The sequence below is a fragment of the Palaemon carinicauda genome, chromosome 9, assembly GCF_036898095.1.
Source record: "Palaemon carinicauda isolate YSFRI2023 chromosome 9, ASM3689809v2, whole genome shotgun sequence".
Lineage (NCBI taxonomy): Eukaryota > Metazoa > Arthropoda > Malacostraca > Decapoda > Palaemonidae > Palaemon > Palaemon carinicauda.
In genome coordinates, this window is record NC_090733.1 from 118,571,058 (window position 1) to 118,591,789 (window position 20,732).

The 20,732-nt window shown below is 43.8% G+C and overlaps 1 long non-coding RNA gene across 1 annotated transcript in view; it reads right to left on the reverse strand.

The window, feature by feature from the left end:
- Positions 1-19,275, reverse strand: part of LOC137646849 (uncharacterized) — a 44,591-nt gene extending 25,316 nt beyond the window's left edge. Inside the window, exon 1 of the long non-coding RNA XR_011045482.1 lies at positions 19,180-19,275. This is a non-coding gene — a long non-coding RNA (uncharacterized lncRNA). The remainder of the gene's footprint in view (positions 1-19,179) is intronic.
- Positions 19,276-20,732: the final 1,457 nt, after the last annotated feature.

Here is a 20,732-nt window from a genome sequence, read left to right on the forward strand (position 1 = left end):
ATCAAGTTTTCCAAGTAAAGTCTTTGTAGCTGACCCATACATTTGGCATGCATAGTCTAACTTGCTCAGACACAAAGATGTATAAATTCTAAGCAAAGTTGTTCTATCAGCACCCCAATCAAAATGCGATATCACTTTCAGAATGTTCAGTGACTTCTTAACCCTGATAGATAGGTCATTTATATGGGGACCAAATATCATTTTCTTGTCGAAAATGACTCCAAGAAACTTGACACTATCCTCATATGGCAAAATACAATCATTTAAGAAAAGGGTGGGGATCTCTTCCCTTTTACGAGTACGAGTAAAGCGAATGGCTTTGGTCTTCTGAGGAGAAAACATGAATCCGCGAGAATTTGCCCATGCGGAAGCAGCATTTATTGCAATTTGAAGATTTTGGCATGCTTGTAGTGCAGATGATCCACTACAATAAATTGCAAAGTCATCGACAAATAGTGATCCTTATATGCCAGGAGGTATGTGACTAATGAGACTATTAATAGCAACAGCAAACAAGGTCACACTCAATACGCTGCCTTGGGGGACACCTTCTTCTTGCATGTAGGATGAAGATAGTTCTGACCCTACTCTCACTTTAATTGAGCGGTTTGATAAAAATTCTTCAATAAAAGAGAACATATGTCCTCCTATACCCCACGAGGCCAATTGCTTTAAAATACCACCCCTCCAGGTGGTGTCATATGCCTTTTCGAGGTCAAAAAAGACACCCACCACCTGGTTTTGGTTAGAAAAAGCATTTGAAATTTCCCTTGATAACATCAGCAAAGGGTCTAGAGTACTTTGGTTCTTCCTAAAACCAAACTGTCTGTTAGATAAAAGATTTTTTGATTCTAGATACCACACAAGTCTGTTGTTGATCATTCTCTCAAATAGTTTGCATATGCAACTGGTCAAGGATATGGGCCTATAACTAGATGGCAGTTCTGGGTCTTTACCAGACTTGTGGCCTGGAATTACAATTGAAGTATGCCAGGAATCAGGAGATGTATGGGAAGCCCATAGACCATTAAAGGTTTCTAATAAAAATTCCTTGGTATCCACTGGAAGATGTGATATCATTTCATACCGGATGCCATCCTCACCTGGGGCAGTTAAAGAAGAGCTGGAGATAGCATTTTACATCTCCTCCATACTAAAAGGCAGGTTAAAAGCTTCAGTATTTGAAGAAGCAGGAGGAACAACAGATGTTGATGCTCTAATTTGTTGAAATGCTGGGGAATAGTTGTCAGCACTTGATACATGAGCAAAGTGCTTAGCAAGGACCTCTGCTACATCTTTGGGGTCAGATATATATCTATTATTTTCCCTTAATATTGGTAGAGGCTTAGGGACGAATTTACCTTGAAGTTTTCTAATCTTGTCCCATATTTCCTTTGAAGGAGTTTTGGTATTAATATTGGATATATATTTCTTCCAAGATGCTCTCTTTGCTTTTTTAAAAATTCTTTTTTGTTTGGCACAGGCTCTGAGATATGCTATTCTATCTGCTAAATAGTTTGTCCTCAAGTATCTTCTGAAGCAAGTTCGGGTCACTTTTCTTGCATTGGCACATTCTTTACTCCACCAAGGAACTACAGAGCGATGAGGTAAACCGCATGTTTTAGGTATAAACTTGCTAGCATTATCATCAATAATATTTTCAAGATGTTGATAGGCATGCACTGGAGATGTAAATTCATCATATTCTTTATCAGTGTGTGAACACTTTTCATAAGCTGCCCAGTCTGCCTCATCTATCTTCCATTTTGGTGGACACTGAGAAGGAAGATTATGGACATAATTTAACATTATTGGCCAATGGTCACTGCCATGTAGGTGTTCATTTACTGACCAAAGGTAGTCCAATCGAATGGATGAGGAACAGATTGACAAATCAATGGCTGATGTAGAGTTGTGGAATACATCATACCTAGTTGGAGAACCATCATTCATTAGTATTACATCATTGTTGTCGATTAATTCTTCAACAAGATTACCCCATCTATCGCACACATTTCCACCCCATAAAGTATGCTTTGCATTAAAATCACCCATTAAAATAAAAGGGGCAGGAAGCTGATTGATCAAATCTTGGAGGCCAGAAAGTCTAAGCCTTCTTGGATTACCAGCATGATCTAAGAGGAAAAGTTCTAAGGATGGTTCAATATATAGCGAGCATAAAGTAATTTTTTTCCCGATATGAGTTCTAACTGCACGTGCCTGTAGTGGTGTATTGAGTGGGATTGTTTCAAATTTTACAGATTTGTGAATAATAAAACCTGTACCACCTTGAGCTCTTGCAGCTTGCAAAGGAGGGGATCTACAAAAATGATAATTGAGTCCAGGACTAAATGGTTTGTCACTGATCTTGGTTTCCTGTAGGCAAATTACCTTCGTGTCTGAGTCCCTGGTTAAAGTTTTTATTTGCTCAATGCTAGTACTTAGACCTCTGCAATTCCACTGGATGATAGACATTATCTTTTGTTATTATTTTTCTTTGTCTGATTTGTCTTTTGGGACTTTTCAGATGAAGCCATGTAAGGCCTGGAGATGGAAGGCTTTACTAGGCCACCACTCTTCTTTTCTTTCTTTCTAGGATCTTTATAAGAGTCAGCCTTAGGATCATGAGCAGTAGGGCACTTACCTGACTTAGATGAAGGTGAGGATGATGGGGACCTTTTCCTCTTTGGAAGATCTTGTTTTCCAATCTCCATCAAATCAGGTAGAGATTCTGCCTGAGACAATACATTAAAATGGTGGAAGCCACATTGGCTTCCTTGGAGGATTGTGCTAGAACTTCAACAGTTCGAGCACTTAACCCAGAAGGCTGGGCTACTACCTCTAGGGGAGATGCTCCTATCGGTGACAACACTTTTGGTGTGTTGGAAACCATATTGACCTCTTTGGAGGTTTGTGCTCTGGCTTTTATAGGCAGAGCACTTGACCCAGATGGCTGGGCTACTACCACTAAGGGAGATGCACCTGACGGGCCAGGTGCTGCCACTGGTCCCCCTGTGGTAGTGAGGGGTAGTGGATTATAATCTTTTGTTGGCATCTTAACCGCGCGAGCAAAATTAAGTTGCCGATTGAGTAAATGCTTTGCATAACCTACACTTATATGTTCAGCATTTGCTTTCAAGATTGCAGCTTCTTCTTTCTTGTATTCTCTACATCTTTTATCATTTGATTTATGATTATCTTTACAGTTTGCACAGGTTGTATCTCTGTTGCATTGGCCATGTTCTAACAAAGAACAGTTAATACAGATCTTCGTATTATTGCAGTACCGGGAAGGGTGACCGTACTTGAAACAATTAAAGCATTGTAAAGGCCTAGGTTTATATTCTCGAACACGTACTCTTTCATTCTCAATAATTATATGATCTGGTATAACAGGGGTTTCAAATGTTAAAACTACCATGCTTGTTTGAGGGATCTTACTTACTTTCCAAACATTAGCAGGGCACATGTCCAGAATTTCTGGTTCTGAGAATTCATATAGATCTTTATCAAAAACTACCCCTTTACCATAGCTGAAGCTCATATGTGATTTAATATCCTTAATAGGATCAATTTCTGCAATCTTCATGCCACAAAGCATGTGAGCTTGAGTATCTGATTTTGCATTAATCAAAACAGATTGCTTACCGTATCTACTAATATCCTTACTTTTAATTAAACCAACTTTTTTTTGTATAAATTTACTAATCTTATAATAGTTATAATTATCTATCTTCCCAGATGCAATTATCCATGTTGGGGGCTTGGGGGTTCTTACTTCTGGAAGTCTATGCTCTATTTCTTTTTCCATCCATTCTTCTGGTTTATATACCTCTAGGTGTCTTGGTGCTTTATCACATAGAGCCCCAGAAATCAAACAATTGTCAATTTTTATGCTCTCTAAATTTTTATTTGCTTCTAAAGCAATCTCAAAACTTGAAAATGATACCCAAGCTTCCCAAAAGCCTTTACTACCATTAAGCTCCATTAAAATTTCTTTGATTGCCCCAAATCTACAGAAGGCTCCATGAATTATGTCATAGCTACAACCAATTGGTATGTTTTTTAAGTGGAGAATTTTCAGATTTTTTGATGGATCTGGTAATGAGCCAGAACCAGAGAGTAAAGTATTACTGTTATTACAAGCATCATTTTCCACCAGTGCCGATAAATTGTCTTTAACAACACTGGTCAGAGAAGTATTGTTGGAGGAATCCTTTTTATTGCCGAGGTTGTCAACAAAGCTTTCCCTATTTAAACAAGCAGAAGTCGTCAACGGTGTCTGGGGTTCGCCATTTGATCCAGGGGTACGGGGAATATCAAGTTTACTCATTAATTGTTTTTTCAGGGGGAGGGAAGGGGTCATAATAACAATGAAAAAAAAACAATGGAAAAAAATAAAGTTTAAGAGAGAGAAAAAATTAAGACTGTCTGAAATTCCAAAGAAGACACCGTTAGCCTTTCCTGGAATTAATTTCTCCACCAATGACACCTGTGAAAGCTGCTTACCAAATGTCCACTCCCTACCCTACCACAAAGGGATGGTACCACTATGATTAGAGTGGCTCAAGTGTATGCCAAACCCGCTTGATGGGACTGAGAGCATTTCAAGAATACAATCATCCCCACTCTAATCATAGTGGCAGGCAAACCGGACAGAATGCCGAGAGTCCTATCTCTATAAAATCGCCAACCCCTGGAATCCGAAGGCCAAACTTCCTAAGAGATAGTTCCGCGTGCCAGTATGGGAATACTGACATTCCTAGGTGTCCAAACATTTTCGGGCAGTTGGCAAGACCACCACAGCTCCCACAATTGATTTTGAAATAAAAACCGATCATGGATACAATGTCCCCTCTAAAAAACCTGGACAGTGAAATGGGTAAGAGAGTTTTGACAGCAAGGTTGGAGACAGCTGATAATTATGAAGGAGGAATAAGCAATAAGAGGTAATAGAAAAAGAATAAGAGAAATTTAGGGTCAAACTGAGGAAAAGAAATTCCCCAGTTCGAGAGCCCTCTTGCCCGTCACAAGCCTTCAGCACGGGAATGATATGTCGTGCTGAAACCCAATGACTTCATCAAGGCATTCTCTCGTTAAGAGGGGGGAGGGGGATGAACTTCTTCCATTGGTGCGATGGGGAAGACATCCTCTCCGACCGACTCCCCTGAGGAGGGGTATTCCTCCTCCGCAGGGGACGGCAAGAGGTCTGAGGAGGAGTAGGAACCTTGCCTAAGGATCTGCAAGGAGATAGACTAGGTCTCGGAGGAAGATCCACGGGAGAGACTCCTCTCTTCCTCTTCAGGGGGGAGGAAACTGCCACTGGTTCGCGACCCGAGTCAGAGGCGGCTGGCTTAATAGCCCGCACAAGAGCTCTGAGGAGGGTATCGAACCACGGCTGTTGACTGACAGCGGCGCTGTCAGACACTCCCTCTGGAGGGAAGGGGATCGACGGATCCCTAGGAGGAGTTATACAAACGAGGGTTCGCCTTCTGGGCTGAAAAAGATGAATCCCTAGACCTTTCCGGGGAGCGCCCCCCTTCTGGCGAGCGCGCTGGTCTGCGCTTACGGAGGGGGGAGCGCGACAAGGAAGAATCCACCTGCCGGCGGTCGCGCTGGGGCTCGTGAACCGGGCTCGGCACAGGGTCGCGCGCGTTAGAGTAACGCGAAGCTGGAAAATCGCGCGCGCACACACCCGCGTGGGCGGGCAAAGCTGGAAAATCGCGCGCGCACACACCCGCGTGGGCGGGCAAAGCTGGAAAATCGCGCACGCACCCGCGTGGGCGGGCGATGCTGGAAAATCGCGCGCGCACCTGCGGGGGCGGGCGCAAGGCGATGGCGCGCAGATGGATCAATGGCGTGGTCATGCCTTGGAGAGCGAGCCGGAATAAGGCCGCGAGAGCGCGTTGGTGAAGGTGTCTATGTACGACGATCAGGAACTGCCCGAACGCACGGGCACGCAGCGACCTGGTGAGACCCGGAAGGGCGTGATATGACAGGGGCGCCTGTGCGCGTGTCTGGGAGAACTCGCCGCGAAGGCGATAGAACTGTAGCAGAATCCAGAGAGACCTGTGGGCGACGGTTGGGAGGGATTGCCCTATTTGCCTGCGAGGTTGTTAACCGCGCTGGCGATTGTCGGCGCGCATAGCGCATATCCGGAACAGGCTATTTCGGAGGCCGCGGGTTGCGAACGGCATGAGGAACGCCCACAGTTGCCTTGAACACAGGCACAGGGCGCGTAGCTGGAACTGGGCGCGACAGATGAGCGTCGCACGCGATATTGTCGGCAGCAGACTCGCGCGATTCCAGAGGGGGCTGTGAGCGCCTGTGCGCTGACTTAGCCATCTCCGGAGCCACGTGTTGAGTCGGCGCGACATGTGATCGCGATGGAGAACGCGCGGGAGCTGGAACAGTAACTGCGCGTGAACGCGCATCGCGAACCTCCTTTACAGCGCGCGATGGAGAGCGCGCGAGCGCTGAGGATGGAATCGCGCGTGAACGGGCGATGCGATCTTCCCCCGTAGGGCGCGACGAGTCCGCAGGAACCTGTGGCGGCCTGTGCGCCGACTCTGGAACCTTTTGGACCGCGTGTGAAGTGACAGGAACCGGGGGCGATAGCGCATCGCGCTTTCCCCCTATAGGGCACGACAAGTCCACAGGAACCTGAGGGCGCCTGTGCGCCAACTCTGGAACTTGTTGGACCACGAGCGGTGGAACAGGAACTGGGGGTGAACGTGCGCTGCGTTTTTCCCCCATAGGGCGCCGTGAGTCTGCAGGAACCTATGGGCGCTCAAGTCCCTGAGACCCCGAAGGGCCTGGAGACTGCGCAGTGGCAGACTCAGGGGGCGCGTAAAGCGCATCAGCAGCCTTCGACGTAGATGGTTGAGGAGACCCTTGTCCCGAAGGACGACCATCCTCCAAAGGGGAACGCGAACGATCCCCGGAGAGGTCTAGGGTGGTAGCTGGCAGGACAGGAGAGCGGCGAGTCGTCTCCTCCGCAGAGGATTGTGGGGACGACGAGCCGAAGAGGCGCCTCCTAACCCCCTTAAAGGGAGAAGGAAGGCCTCTACGGCGAAGGGGAGGGCGAGCCTTCCGCCTTATACGCCCACAAGGGGCCGTAGGATCAGCAAGCTGGCCCTCAAGGGGCCTCCGAAGAGGCGTCTCTACCAGAGAACTCCCTCGAGAGGGAATCTCAGTGGAAGGGGAGACCGTAGGACTCAGCTCCTCCCCCGAAGTGTGTTCGGAGGGAGAGACAGAGCCTTCAGCTACCTCAGCCACAGGAACAGGTGTTTAGACAGATTCATGGGATGTTCCCGAAACAACTACGTCAACCACAGACAGAGGATCTATCTCCGCTGCAGTTGACGATTGTTCGGCGGCCGCACCCCGTTTGACCATGTCAAACAGGGCTTCCTTGGAGGGCGAACCCTGTAGCCCCAAGGAAGCCCAAAGCTGAAAAAGATCCTTGTTAGACATAACTACCTCCTCCGAGGGGGGAGGGGCAGCCGCCTCGCTATGGTAGGCAGCGGCCTCTCCCTTACCTCGGGATCGGTCAACAATATCAACATTACGGACTACGCTACCGCTCGCCGGCCTCTCGGAAGAGGCCGCTCGAGCGGGAGCTTCGGAGGAGGAATGGCCGGCGGGAGAAGAAGACCTAGGATTTTCTCTCCCGAGAACTTTCGGAAGGAGAACGATCCCGTTTAGCCTTCTTCTTATGTCGCCGGGCAAACCTCACTGGGAGGTAGACCACTCCCTACACTCAATACACAAATCAGCACTATCACACCGTTGGCCCCTACACTGAGGGCATAAGGAGTGCGGATCCGTCTTCACAGCCGACATGAAGGTTCCACAAGGGCGGCCGGGAAGACCAGGGCAAGTGCGCATGATGATAATAGAGGCCAACTTCACACACAAACACTGCAAGAAAAGCAAACAAAAATTATGGCAGTCAAAAGAGAGGAGAGCGCTGACAGGTCTGTCGTTTCTCCGAGCCAAAAGTAAAGTGGCCGAATCACCGGTGTGTGTGAGGGCAGAGGGGTAGCAAGCTACCCCTCCCACCCCCGCTAACTAGCGGTGGGGTAGGAAACCCTCGTTAAAACTTTATGGCTCGTCATCAGCTGCGCCGAAGTAACTACCCCATGTAAATAGCGTGGTTTGTATTCAGTTAAGGAACAAATCTTGAATTGGAGATTTAAGAGTTACTCCAGACCTAGTTTCACAAAAAATAGAACAGTGCAAAATACAAAATCCTTCAAAAAAGATTAACTTTCTTTTTCAATATCCTAATAAAATGTTATTTTCATTAGTAAAATAAATTTTTGAATATACTTACCCGATAATCATGTAGCTGTCAACTCCGTTGCCCGACAGAATTCTACGGAAGGGATACGCCAGCGATCGCTATACAAGAGGGGGGTGTACTCACCAGCGCCACCTGTGGCCAGGTACTGCAGTACTTCTTGTTGACACCACCTCAATTTTTCCTCGGTCCACTGGTTCTCTATGGGGAGGAAGGGTGGGTCAATTAAATCATGATTATCGGGTAAGTATATTCAAAAATTTATTTTATTATCAAAATAACATTTTTCAATATTAATCTTACCCGATAATCATGTAGCTGATTCACACCCAGGGAGGTGGGTGAAAACCAGTGTACATGTATATCAAGAAGCTAAGTATCCCGTATTTCATATCATCAGTTATTCAAAATAACAATGAAATTATAAGTACCTGGTAAGGAAGTCGACTTGAACCATTACTCTGCCTTTAATAAGTTCGTCTTCCTTACTGAGCGCAGCGTTCCTCTTAGGAGGCTGAACAACTCTAAGGTGCTGAAGTATCAAGGGCTGCAACCCATACTAAAGGACCTCTACACAACCTCTAACCTAGGCGCTTCTCAAGAACGAATTGACCACCCGCCAAATCAACTAGGATGCGGAAGGCTTCTTAGCCTACCGTAACAACCCAAAAACAACAATAAAAGCATTCAAGAGAAAGGTTAAAAAAAAGGTTATGGGATTAAGGGAATGTAGTGGCTGAGCCCTCACCTACTACTGCACTCGTTGCTACGAATGGTCCCAGGGTGTAGCAGTTCTCGTAAAGAGACTGGACATCTTTGAGATAAAATGATGCAAACACTGACTTGCTCCTCCAATAGGTTGCATCCATAATACTCTGCAGAGAACGGTTCTGTTTGAAGGCCATCGAAGTAGCTACAGCTCTCACTTCGTGGGTCCTTACCTTCAGCAAAGCAAGGTCTTCATCCTTCATGTGAGAATGAGCTTCTCTAATCAGAAGCCTTATGTAATACGAAACTGCGTTTTTGGACATAGGCATGGAAAGTTTCTTGATGGCACACCATAAGGCTTCTGATTGTCCTCGTATAGGTTTTGACCTTTTAAGATAATACTTTAGAGCTCTGACAGGGCAAAGAACTTTCTCTAGCTCGTTACCCACCATGTTGGAGAGGCTAGGAATTTCGAACGATCTAGGCCAAGGACGTGAAGGAAGTTCATTTTTTGCCAAAAAACCGAGCTGCAAGGAACATGTTGCTGTTTCGGATGTGAATCCTATGTTCCTGCTGAAGGCGTGAACCTCACTAACTCTTTTGGCTGTTGCAAGGCAGACGAGGAAAAGAGTTTTGAGAGTAAGGTCTTTGAAAGAGGCTGACTGGAGAGGTTCAAATCTAGGAGACATCAGGAACCTTAAGACTACGTCTAGATTCCAGCCTGGAGTGGACAAGCGACGTTCTTTAGAGGTCTCGAAAGACTTAAGGATGTCCTGTAGATCCTTGTTGGAAGAAAGATCCAAGCCTCTGTGGCGGAAAACTGATGCCAACATACTTCTGTACCCTTTGATCGTAGGAGCCGAAAGAGATCTAACATTCCTAAGATGTAACAGGAAGTCAGCAACTTGGGTTACAGAGGTATTGGTAGAGGAAACTGCATTGGCTCTGCACCAGCTTCGGAAGACTTCCCACTTGGATTGATAGACTCTACGAGTGGAAATCCTCCTTGCTCTGGCAATCGCTCTAGCTGCCTCCTTCGAAAAGCCTCTAGCTCTAGAGAGTCTTTCGATAGTCTGAAGGCAGTCAGACGAAGAGCGTGGAGGCTTGGGTGTACCTTCTTTACGTGAGGTTGACGTAGAAGGTCCACTCTTAGAGGTAGAGTCCTGGGAACGTCGACCAGCCATTGCAGTACCTCTGTGAACCATTCTCTTGCAGGCCAAAGGGGAGCAACCAACGTCAGCCGTGTCCCTTCGTGGGAGACGAACTTCTGGATAACTCTGTTGATGATCTTGAACGGCGGGAATGCATAAAGATCGAGATGGGACCAATCCAGCAGAAAAGCATCCACGTGAACTGCTGCCGGGTCTGGAATTGGGGAACAGTACAATGGGAGCCTCTTGGTCATGGAGGTGGCGAACAGATCTATCGTTGGCTGACCCCACAAGGTCCAAAGTCTGTTGCACACGTCCTTGTGAAGGGTCCATTCTGTGGGGATGACCTGACCCTTCCTGCTGAGGCGATCTGCCGAGACATTCATACTGCCCTGAATGAATCTCGTTACCAGCTTGAGGTTTAGACTTCTTGACCAAATGAGGAGGTCCCTTGCGATCTCGTATAGCTTCTTCGAATGAGTCCCTCCCTGCTTGGAGATGTATGCCAAGGCTGTGGTGTTGTCGGAGTTCACCTCCACCACCTTGTTTAGCAGGAGGGACTTGAAGTTCATTAAGGCCAGATGTACTGCCAACAACTCCTTGCAATTGATGTGAAGCGTTTCCTGTTCCTTGTTCCATGTCCCCGAGCATTCCTGTCCGTCCAAGGTCGCGCCCCAGCCCGAGTCTGATGCGTCCGAATAGAGATGAAGATTGGGGGTCTGAACAGCTAACGAGAGACCCTCCTTGAGAAGGATGTTGCTCTTCCACCACATGAGAGTAGTCTTCATCTCTTTGGTAACAGGAATAGAGACCGCTTCGAGCGTCAAATCCTTGTCCCAGTGAGCTGCTAGATGGAATTGAAGGGGGCGGAGGTGGAGTCTCCCTAACTCGGTGAACAGGGCTAACGATGACAGGGTCCCTGTTAGACTCATCCACTGTCTCACCGAGCATCTGTTCCTCTTCAGCATGCTCAGAATGCACTCTAGGGCTTGGTTGATTCTTGAGGCCGACGGAAAAGCCCGAAAAGCTTGACTCCGAATCTCCATTCCCAGGTAAACGATGGTTTGGGAAGGAATAAGCTGGGACTTTTCTAAGTTGACTAACAGACCCAGTTCCTTGGTCAAGTCCAAAGTCCAATTGAGACTCTCCAGACAGCGACGACTTGTGGGGGCTCTTAACAGCCAGTCGTCTAAATAAAGGGAGGCTCTGATGTCCGCCAAGTGGAGGAATTTCGCAAGATTCCTCATCAGTCGCGTGAACACCATAGGTGCCGTGCTTAGGCCAAAACACAGGGCTTGGAATTGGTATACAACCTTTCCAAAAACGAATCTCAGAAAAGGTTGGGAGTCTGGATGAATGGGGACGTGAAAGTAAGCGTCTTTCAGATCCAGCGAGACCATCCAGTCCTCCTGCCTGACCGCTGCTAGGACCGACTTCGTCGTCTCCATAGTGAACGTCTGCTTGGTGACATAAGCATTGAGCGCACTGACGTCCCGCACCGGTCTCCAACCTCCTGTCTTCTTGGCCACCAGAAAGAGACGGTTGTAGAAGCCCGGGGATTGATGATCCCGGACTATCACCACTGCCTCCTTCTGTAACAGAAGCGACACCTCTTGATGTAACGCTAGCCTCTTGTCCTTTTCCTTGTAGTTGGGAGAGAGGTTGATGGGAGAAGTGGTCAGAGGGGGATTGCGGCAGAATGGTATCTTGTAACCCTCCCTTAGCCACTTGACAGACTGGGCGTCTGCACCTCTTCTTTCCCAAGCTTGCCAGAAGATCTTGAGTCTGGCTCCTACAGCTGTCTGGAGAGGAGGAGAGTCAGTGTTTGCCTTTCGAAGACTTGATACCTTTCTTGGACCTGCCCCTGTGACCGTCTGGACGGGTACCTCCTCGGCTGGGGGCTCTGCCACGAAAGGGCGGAATAAATCTAGTAGCAGGAGTATCAGCCACTGGGGTGCGGTAAGTTCTAGGAACTGAAGGAGCAATCTTAGCCTTCCGTGCTGAAGAGGCCACAAGATCATGCGTGTCCTTCTGAATGAGAGCCGCAGACAATTCCTTGATAAGATCCTCAGGAAACAGGAACTTAGAAAGAGGAGCAAAAAGTAACTGCGACCTTTGGCAAGAGGTGATACCAGTGGAAAGGAAGGAGCAAAGCTGTTCCCTTTTCTTGAGGACTCCCGATACAAACATAGAGGCAAGTTCGCCGGAACCATCGCGAATTGCTTTGTCCATACAGGACATGATCAACATGGCCGAGTCTTGTTCAGATGGGGCAGTCTTCTTGCTCAAGGCCCCCAGGCACCAATCGAGAAAATTAAAAATTTCAAAGGCGCGAAAGACTCCCTTCAAGAAGTGGTCCAGGTCAGAAAAGGTCCAGCAGACCTTAGAGCGTCTCATAGCTGACCTTCGTGGAGAGTCAACCAAACTTGAGAAGTCAGCCTGGGCAGAGGCAGGGACCCCCAAGCCTGGTTCCTCTCCTGCGGCATACCAGACGCCCGCCTTAGACGTCAGCTTAGGAGGTGGAAACATAAAAGACGTCTTTCCCAGTTGCTGCTTGGACTGCAACCAATCCCCTAACATTCTCAAAGCTCTCTTTGAAGATCTAGCGAAGACGAGCTTAGTGTAGGCAGACTTAACAGGTTGCATGCCTAGAGAGAACTCGGATGGAGGAGAGCGAGGGGTAGCAGACACAAAGTGATCCGGGTAAAGTTCTCTGAACAGAGCCAGAACCTTGTGAAAGTCGATGGAGGGTGGCAATGACTTGGGTTCCTCCACGTCAGATGAAGGATCATCCAGGTGAGCAGCTTCATCCTCAGAAACCTCATCACCTGAGGGTTGAGAAGCGAGAGGTAAAGTTAAAGCGGTGTGCTGAATGGCTGAATCCTGAAGAGCGGGTGCATGCGCACTTGCGGATTCATCCTCAAGTCTCTGTTGAAGAGGATGAGGGCTGGTAATGACAAAGTCCTGAGGCTGGGATGGAGGTGGTTCTGCGGAGGTCTGAGGAGCAAGCGTGGTGAGAGGCGACTGTAGTAAAGCATGAGGCTCGTGCTGCAAAGACTGCGGTTCAAGTTGCATGGGAAGAGGCTCAAGCTGAGGAGAAAGTGGCAGATGCATGCGTTGAGGTGGCTGACTCATAGCATGAGGTTCCTGCCTCAAGAGTTGCGCTTGCTTCAAGGGTTGAGGTGGCTGCGCAGAGAGAGGCTCTTGTCTCACGAGTTGAGGTTCTTGAGGTGCTTGCCTCGAGAGTTGAGGTTCTCGCCTCGAGGAAAGTGGAGGTGGTTGCTGTCGTACCTCAAGAGGTTGCTGCCTCGAGGATGGAGGTAATGCAAGATACTCCTGCCTCAAGGGTAGAGGAGGTTGTAAAGCATAAGGTTCCTGTCCCCATTGTTGAGGAGGTTGCTGCGTGGTAAGAGGCTCCTGCCTCAAAGAAAGTGGAGGTTGCTGCACAGCGCTGGTATCTGGCAACTCCCAACGCGGCAGCTCACGCATGGAGGTAGCTTGAGGAACCTCAACCTCATACGTCTGGCAGATTGTACTGCGCTGAGGAGGAGGAGCGCTCGCAGGAGGAGGTGTATTAACCTTCTCTGCCTGAAACTCCCGCATCAACACCGTAAGCTGAGACTGCATAGTCTGCAGCAAAGCCATCTTAGGATCAACAGAAGTTGAGGTCTGTTGAGGCATAGCTTTAACAGAAGTTGAGGTCTGTTGAGGCAGATTGTACTGCGCTGAGGAGGAGGAGCGCTCGCAGGAGGAGGTGTATTAACCTTCTCTGCCTGAAACTCCCGCATCAACACCGTAAGCTGAGACTGCATAGTCTGCAGCAAAGCCATCTTAGGATCAACAGAAGTTGAGGTCTGTTGAGGCATAGCTTTAACAGAAGTTGAGGTCTGTTGAGGCAGCACCTTGCCTCTCTTAGGAGGCGTGCAGTCACCTGATGACTGCGGCGAGTCCGAGCTAGCCCAATGGCTACACCCTGGCTGTTGGACTCGCGCGGACTGGACTTTACGCTTAAGAGGTCTTGAGGCCTGAGTCCAGCGTTTTCTCCCCGAAAATTCTTCTGCAGACGAGGATCTAAAGGGCTCAATCGTCTGAGAGTGGAAGTGACGATATCTATAAGATACGCCCGCAACCACTGAGGATACTACTGTGCGCCGATCAAGGCCTGCCGAACCCTTTTGCCCTTCGACATTGCTTCTCCCCTGGGCTTGGGAGCTTGCAAGAGGTCCCGGACTGGGAGGACGACTGGCACGCACAGAAGTATCCTCACGCGCAACACTGACACTGACACTAGCACTAGGCACAGCACTGGCACTACCACTTCCCACTGCACTTTTCACTTTAAGTTCCTTGACGTCTGCCAAAAGGAACTTGTGGTCACTCACTACCGACTCCACTTTATCACCTAAAGCCTGAATAGCACGTAAAACATCTGACATATCAGGCTGAGCACTAATAGTAGGTTCGGGGGTAGCCACTACAGGGTGAGGAAAAGGTTGAGGATCATGGGGGGAGGAATAAAGAAAAGAGCGAGCCGAACTCCTCCTAACTCTCTCTCTCTCTTTAACTTAGTGGTATACTTAAGGAATCGAATAAAATCAAGTTCCGAAAGTCCGGCACATTCCTCACATCGATCTTCCAACTGACAGGATTTTCCCCTACAGTCGGAACAAACGGTGTGAGGATCAACCGAGGCCTTCGGAAGCCGCCTAATACAAGTCCTACATCGTCTTTGGGGAGGGGCTTGAGAATGGTCGGACATCTTGAATCAGAGAACAGTCAAGGGGGATTCCAATTTAAAGCTAAAGATCGTTAAACCATAAATCAAAATTAATCCAAAAGCTATCTAAGCTAAGGGAAAAGCTTCCTGTATAGCGAAAGCTGAAATCTCAGAGCAATACTTCACCAAAACCGTGAACAAAGACTCCAAAATTATAAGCGTATCCATGTAGGTCTTGCCGGAAGCACGACAGAGGAAAAATTTGAGGTGGTGTCAACAAGAAGTACTGCAGTACCTGGCCACAGGTGGCGCTGGTGAGTACACCCCCCTCTTGTATAGCGATCGCTGGCGTATCCCTTCCGTAGAATTCTGTCGGGCAACGGAGTTGACAGCTACATGATTATCGGGTAAGATTAATATTGAAAAATACTAATGGTACATAACCACTTCCTTAAAATAGTAAACCACAAGGGGGACTACTAGTAACCTGTGTAAAGTATACTGTAGAGGTATTTTCAAATTCAGAGAGTTAACTATTAACACAGTCTTTGAGAATTAAAGGCTAGTGACAATTCAACTCGTACTGTAGGGAATTGATGAATTCTTACTCCGTAGTTTGGAGTCATGGGAAATTTGTTAAGAACAAAATGATAAGCTTACACAAAAGTGTAATTTCCGTGTAACATCCACCAGTTATTTTAAGACTAATTTCTCAATTGAATCGTTCCTCCTCACACAGTAACTAGCTAAACTTTGTATTTGAGTTAAAGAAGAATTCAGTCTTAATTTAGATGTCATGATACTTGTACCTGTGCTGTAATTTTTCATGTAACTTTCAAATTGAGTACCATTAAAAGGAAACATCTAGTTTTTCAATTATACTACATACTGCTACTACTTTGGCTTACAAAGTAAAGATTTGAATAATTCAGGTATATAATTTTAATTCCATTATTAACTCTCCTAGGGATTAAAAAAAAAAATATATTCTTAAACTAAATTTGTAGTTAGTTTGAAACCTCTACCAGAGTATCGCAGACAATAACTCCTATACTGTACATGACCACTTGACATTTTAAATAATTATTCAATCAACTATTTATGGTACAGTATTTTTAATGATTAAATTTAAAGTACTATAGTATTTCCACAAACTTATATGTGTACAACATTATATTTCTCCATGGCAAATATGGATGAATATATACCCAGTACGATCAAACTTAAGACCCAATGAAACTTGACATTCTCAAATAAAATTAATATTACGACTATTACCTTGAATTTTCTGGAATAAATCTTGATCGAGTTTTTGAGAATCGAGTTCCTTTGAAAAATTAAATCAATCAGGCTTTTGCTAAACCAACCATTGACTTGTGGAAAGCCCATTGTTATCACACTTAATGTACTGTACATCATCCAGTGTTAATGTTGGAAAAGTGCCTGCAACAATGAAATCTGCAATCAATCACTGAATGATGTTACTGTATTAAAACAGTATGTATACCCTTGCACCCCTCAGTGCAATACCCAGTGCCGAGACAGAAATAAAATATAAAACCAATAATTACACTAACATGATGCAGTAGTAGAATTGAAAATACATTAGCATTCTCTTGGGTTCTGTTAATAAAATGAAACTATTAAAAAAGTTGAGGAATCCTGAGGTTTAGGGCTAAATCGCAAGCACTGGGACTCTCAAGTCATTCAGCATTATATAATAGGCCAGGGAATTTATGAGGTTTTACTCACGTAATCTTATGCTAGAGGAGGTTTAGACATTATTTCAGGTCAGTATCAAGTTACATTGATTAAGCTTTATACTGTAATCAATTGCTAGCACATATAGTAAATTACATTGTAAAGCCTATCAAACAGTAATATGATGGAAACCTACAACTGTGATCTGACCTAAACTGAACTATCAAAAGACATGTAGCAACCTGCTGAAAGTGCCAGAAAAAAATATAGCAAAAGCTTAGAAGCGCTACACTATAAGGAACATGTAGTCAATGTATTAAGTGACTACATCTGTAGAAAGATTAAAATAGCAACCAATCAGAAATCTATTCATATTGCTAGACCTAAATCATGATGACAATTATCCACAACAGCAGTGAAGAAGGTTTTATCTTACAATTGCAGCAGAAACAAGATAAATTACCAAGATGAATTACTTCAGACAGTAACACTACACAGCAACTGCTGTATATTCTACCAACTTGAAACTGCTGCAAAAGCTTAGGAAATGTTATGATCCACCATCTAAAAACATACCTTGCAGTGCTCCAGCATGACTTGGATGGTACCACAAAAGCTGAAAGCATGATGCAAGGTGACACCCTGCAGAGGTAGCAAGATGAAAAGCTAGGCCTACTGTCTTAGGAAGAGGTAAGGCAATGCCCTGAAGTAGGAGCAAATCTAATGTGTTCCCTAGCAACTAACGCATGGGTGAGCTGGTGAATCTTGCATCCACAACAGTACAAAGATAATTTTACACGAAAAACTAAGATAAAGCTTGACAATCATTACTAGATTAAGATACAGAAGCCAACCATTCAGCAAATTGTTTTATATTTTGTCTATGAAAATAAAAAACTATATAAATGTATCTGCGTCTTCTTCGCCCTTAGAAGCACGAATAAAATTGTCCAGAGCCTTTTATTTTTCCTAAAATAAAATCTTGTAAGTAAAATTTCTAAAAGAACAACCTGGTAATCTCAAAAAGTTTCCCTATTGTTCCAACAGAAATACAAACTTTGAACCCTTATAGTCGAAGTCAACAATTTCCCTGCAGGGAGCAGGAAGCCCTAAGTTAGTTCCAAACTTAGTGGATATAACAAATAACGGTAATGTCATATATATAAGGTCTAGGAGACCATATAAGGAACTCGTTCAAAGTAAAGGCACTTATACAAACCCACAGATATAGTACTTTCAAGTAATTCTCTGGTAAACTTCCATCAGGACGACATGGCTGAGCTCAAAAACCGGATTTTGAGCAAAGCGAAAAATCTATTTTTGGGTGATATGGCCATGTCGTCCTGATGGACCCTTCCTTCTTTCAAAAGGAGTAAAACAACTATGTAATGAAAGACCCCACTCAAAACTACTCTATCTGCGGCTATTCCTGCTTAAATGCATCAAGGAACAATGCTCTATCTGCGGATATTCCTGCTTAAATGCAACAAGGAATAATGCGCCGTAGTAGTACAGGGAGGGGATCCACCGGGTAACCTTGATAACGGCTCCCCTTCATTTCGCCACTCTTCCCCCTCAAAGAGTAAAATCTATTCGGGGTGAAGATTGCCATGTGTCGTTTCAAAACATACGTCCCCTGATTTTATGAGATATCCTTAAAGTTATATTAAGGATACTCGCGCCAGGAGTTAGAATTCTGGAGACCTATGGTTAATTATCTGGGAGTATCACTGTAGCTAAATATCCCTTAGAAAGCTGCTTAAAGGAGCCTTCCATCAGGACGACATGGCCGAGCCCAAAAAATACCATAAACTAATACAGGTGCATAAAGTGAACAAATTATAATTAGGGTCATCTAATACTTCTGTAGTAGAATTGTATGCAGCCTAATAGGTTTATCAAAGTAACTAAATTTTGTAGGCTAGCATGGTTCAATATGTAATAATAGTACCCTACACAACTAGATACATAGTCGAATTAAACAGTTCCAGGCCTTGTGGCAATAATAACCACAGACATATATCCTAACCCAAACAAGGGAATTGAATCAAGACTCGTCCTACCTTACCTAACATAAGAAGGTACTATACTGTAGTCTTAGAGTGGGACATCCTATAAAGAAAACTTTTTATTAAAATATACATTAGCAAATGCAGCAGACTACATTAAAAATTTATCTACTTGCCAAGAATCGTCCACTGACAATGTGTATTTTGTTACTGATCATCCTATGAAAAGTATGAAGTGTGTATTCACATGAAATCTCATACCGAGTAACACATTTTAACATATTTTAGTTACTGTATATCAAACCTAAGACGATCTGGTTTTTCATCATTCTAAGGATTGTTTTTTTTTTTTTTTATTTGGGCAAGGCAAAGTGCTTAGGACTATTCAACGCAGTCATTTCTTTAAAAGAAAAGTTGTAGCAAAGCAAATTAACAAATTAAAGGCCGTATCTTAATCAAGGTCCACCATACAAGCTTGTTTAGCATTTGATTTATGGGTAAACAACCTCTTCTACACCCGATTACTGATTAAACAATTAATAGAGGAAACAATTAACCAAATTACTAACAATAACTCTTCGATCTTACCGTATTACAAAATGTAACAGATGACTATAACTGGTCTGGTAAGAAGAGCACGTCACTACTATTGTAAGAGCACTGGTAAACTGTAACAACTAACAACTAACAAACGGCCTATATACGACAGAAAGTTCATTCATAGCTAACGCATATGTAAAACCTCTTCCCCCAAACCCCGCCCCCTCATTAACTTATTTAAAATTGCCAATCAATTAAAATCTGTCATTGACTGTAACGTGGATTTCCTAGAATTTGGCCATATTTTCGATTGTTTGAGAATAATTATAAAGACAGGAAATCGCTGACGAATTGCATCATTGCATGGTATTTTGCATTCTGCTTGCATAATGAATTACGCGTATATATATATATATATATATATATATATATATATATATATATATATATATATATATATATATATATATATATATATATATATATATATATATATATATATATAGATTGCGCTAAACTACGGTGAATAAAGGGCTAGATATTACTTCTTGTCTCAGTGAGCCTCCAGAAAACTGGTTTTAAATCAATTATCTCATAACTTGAAAAAAAAAAATCTTGGATTTATATTCATAGCAAATCAACAATAGGCCAAATACAACAACAACAACAAAATCTTGGATTAACATTCATCGAAAATCAACAATAGGTCTAATAACAACAAAGCCTACAACAATCATCATCATCATCATCATAGTAATAAAAATGATAAATTGTGACCATTATTCTGTAATAGTCCTAGGCTAATAATAATAATAATAATAATAATAATAATAATAATAATAATAATAATAATAATAATAATAATAATAATAATAATAATAATAATAATAATTATTATTATTATTATTATTATTATTATTATTATTATTATTATTATTATTATTATTATCATTATTATTATCATTATTATTATTATTATTATTATTATTATTATTATTATTATTATTATTATTATTATTATTATTATTATTATTATCAGAGTTTTCAAAGTTACGTAGTTATTTTTATGAAGAAATTGACATTATGGAAACGAGTGATAGCAGGGACGAGAAATTCCCCTAAATTCTATGTCAGCTCTTAAAGTTAAATGAAGTTATGCTATATGCAAGTCCCCAGGGTCATATTGTAACTTATCACCGAGTTTGGGGTAATGAAATGGCAGAGTTCATAATGTCATTTACTATTATAGCATTTATGTAATTTTAATTACATCAAAGTTAATACAAGAATAGTTTATTTGTAAGTCTGGTGTGAAAACTGTACAAGTGAATATCTTTTCAATAAGGTTTAATCATATAGGCAGAAGACAATTACTAGAAATTTCTCGGATGTTTACATAATTGTATGATTGTTAGAGGCATCTGCTGGATTCTATTGAAAACAATTAGCTCTAATTTTATTTAATGAAAATCTAAAGTACTTTCCTTTTTTAATTGTCATAAGATAAATCTATTAAACGGAAAATATTAATAGTTAAATTTATTCCCTGCAAGATACCATAAATGGCAGATTGCGAGATATATTTTGTCAAAATCGAAAAC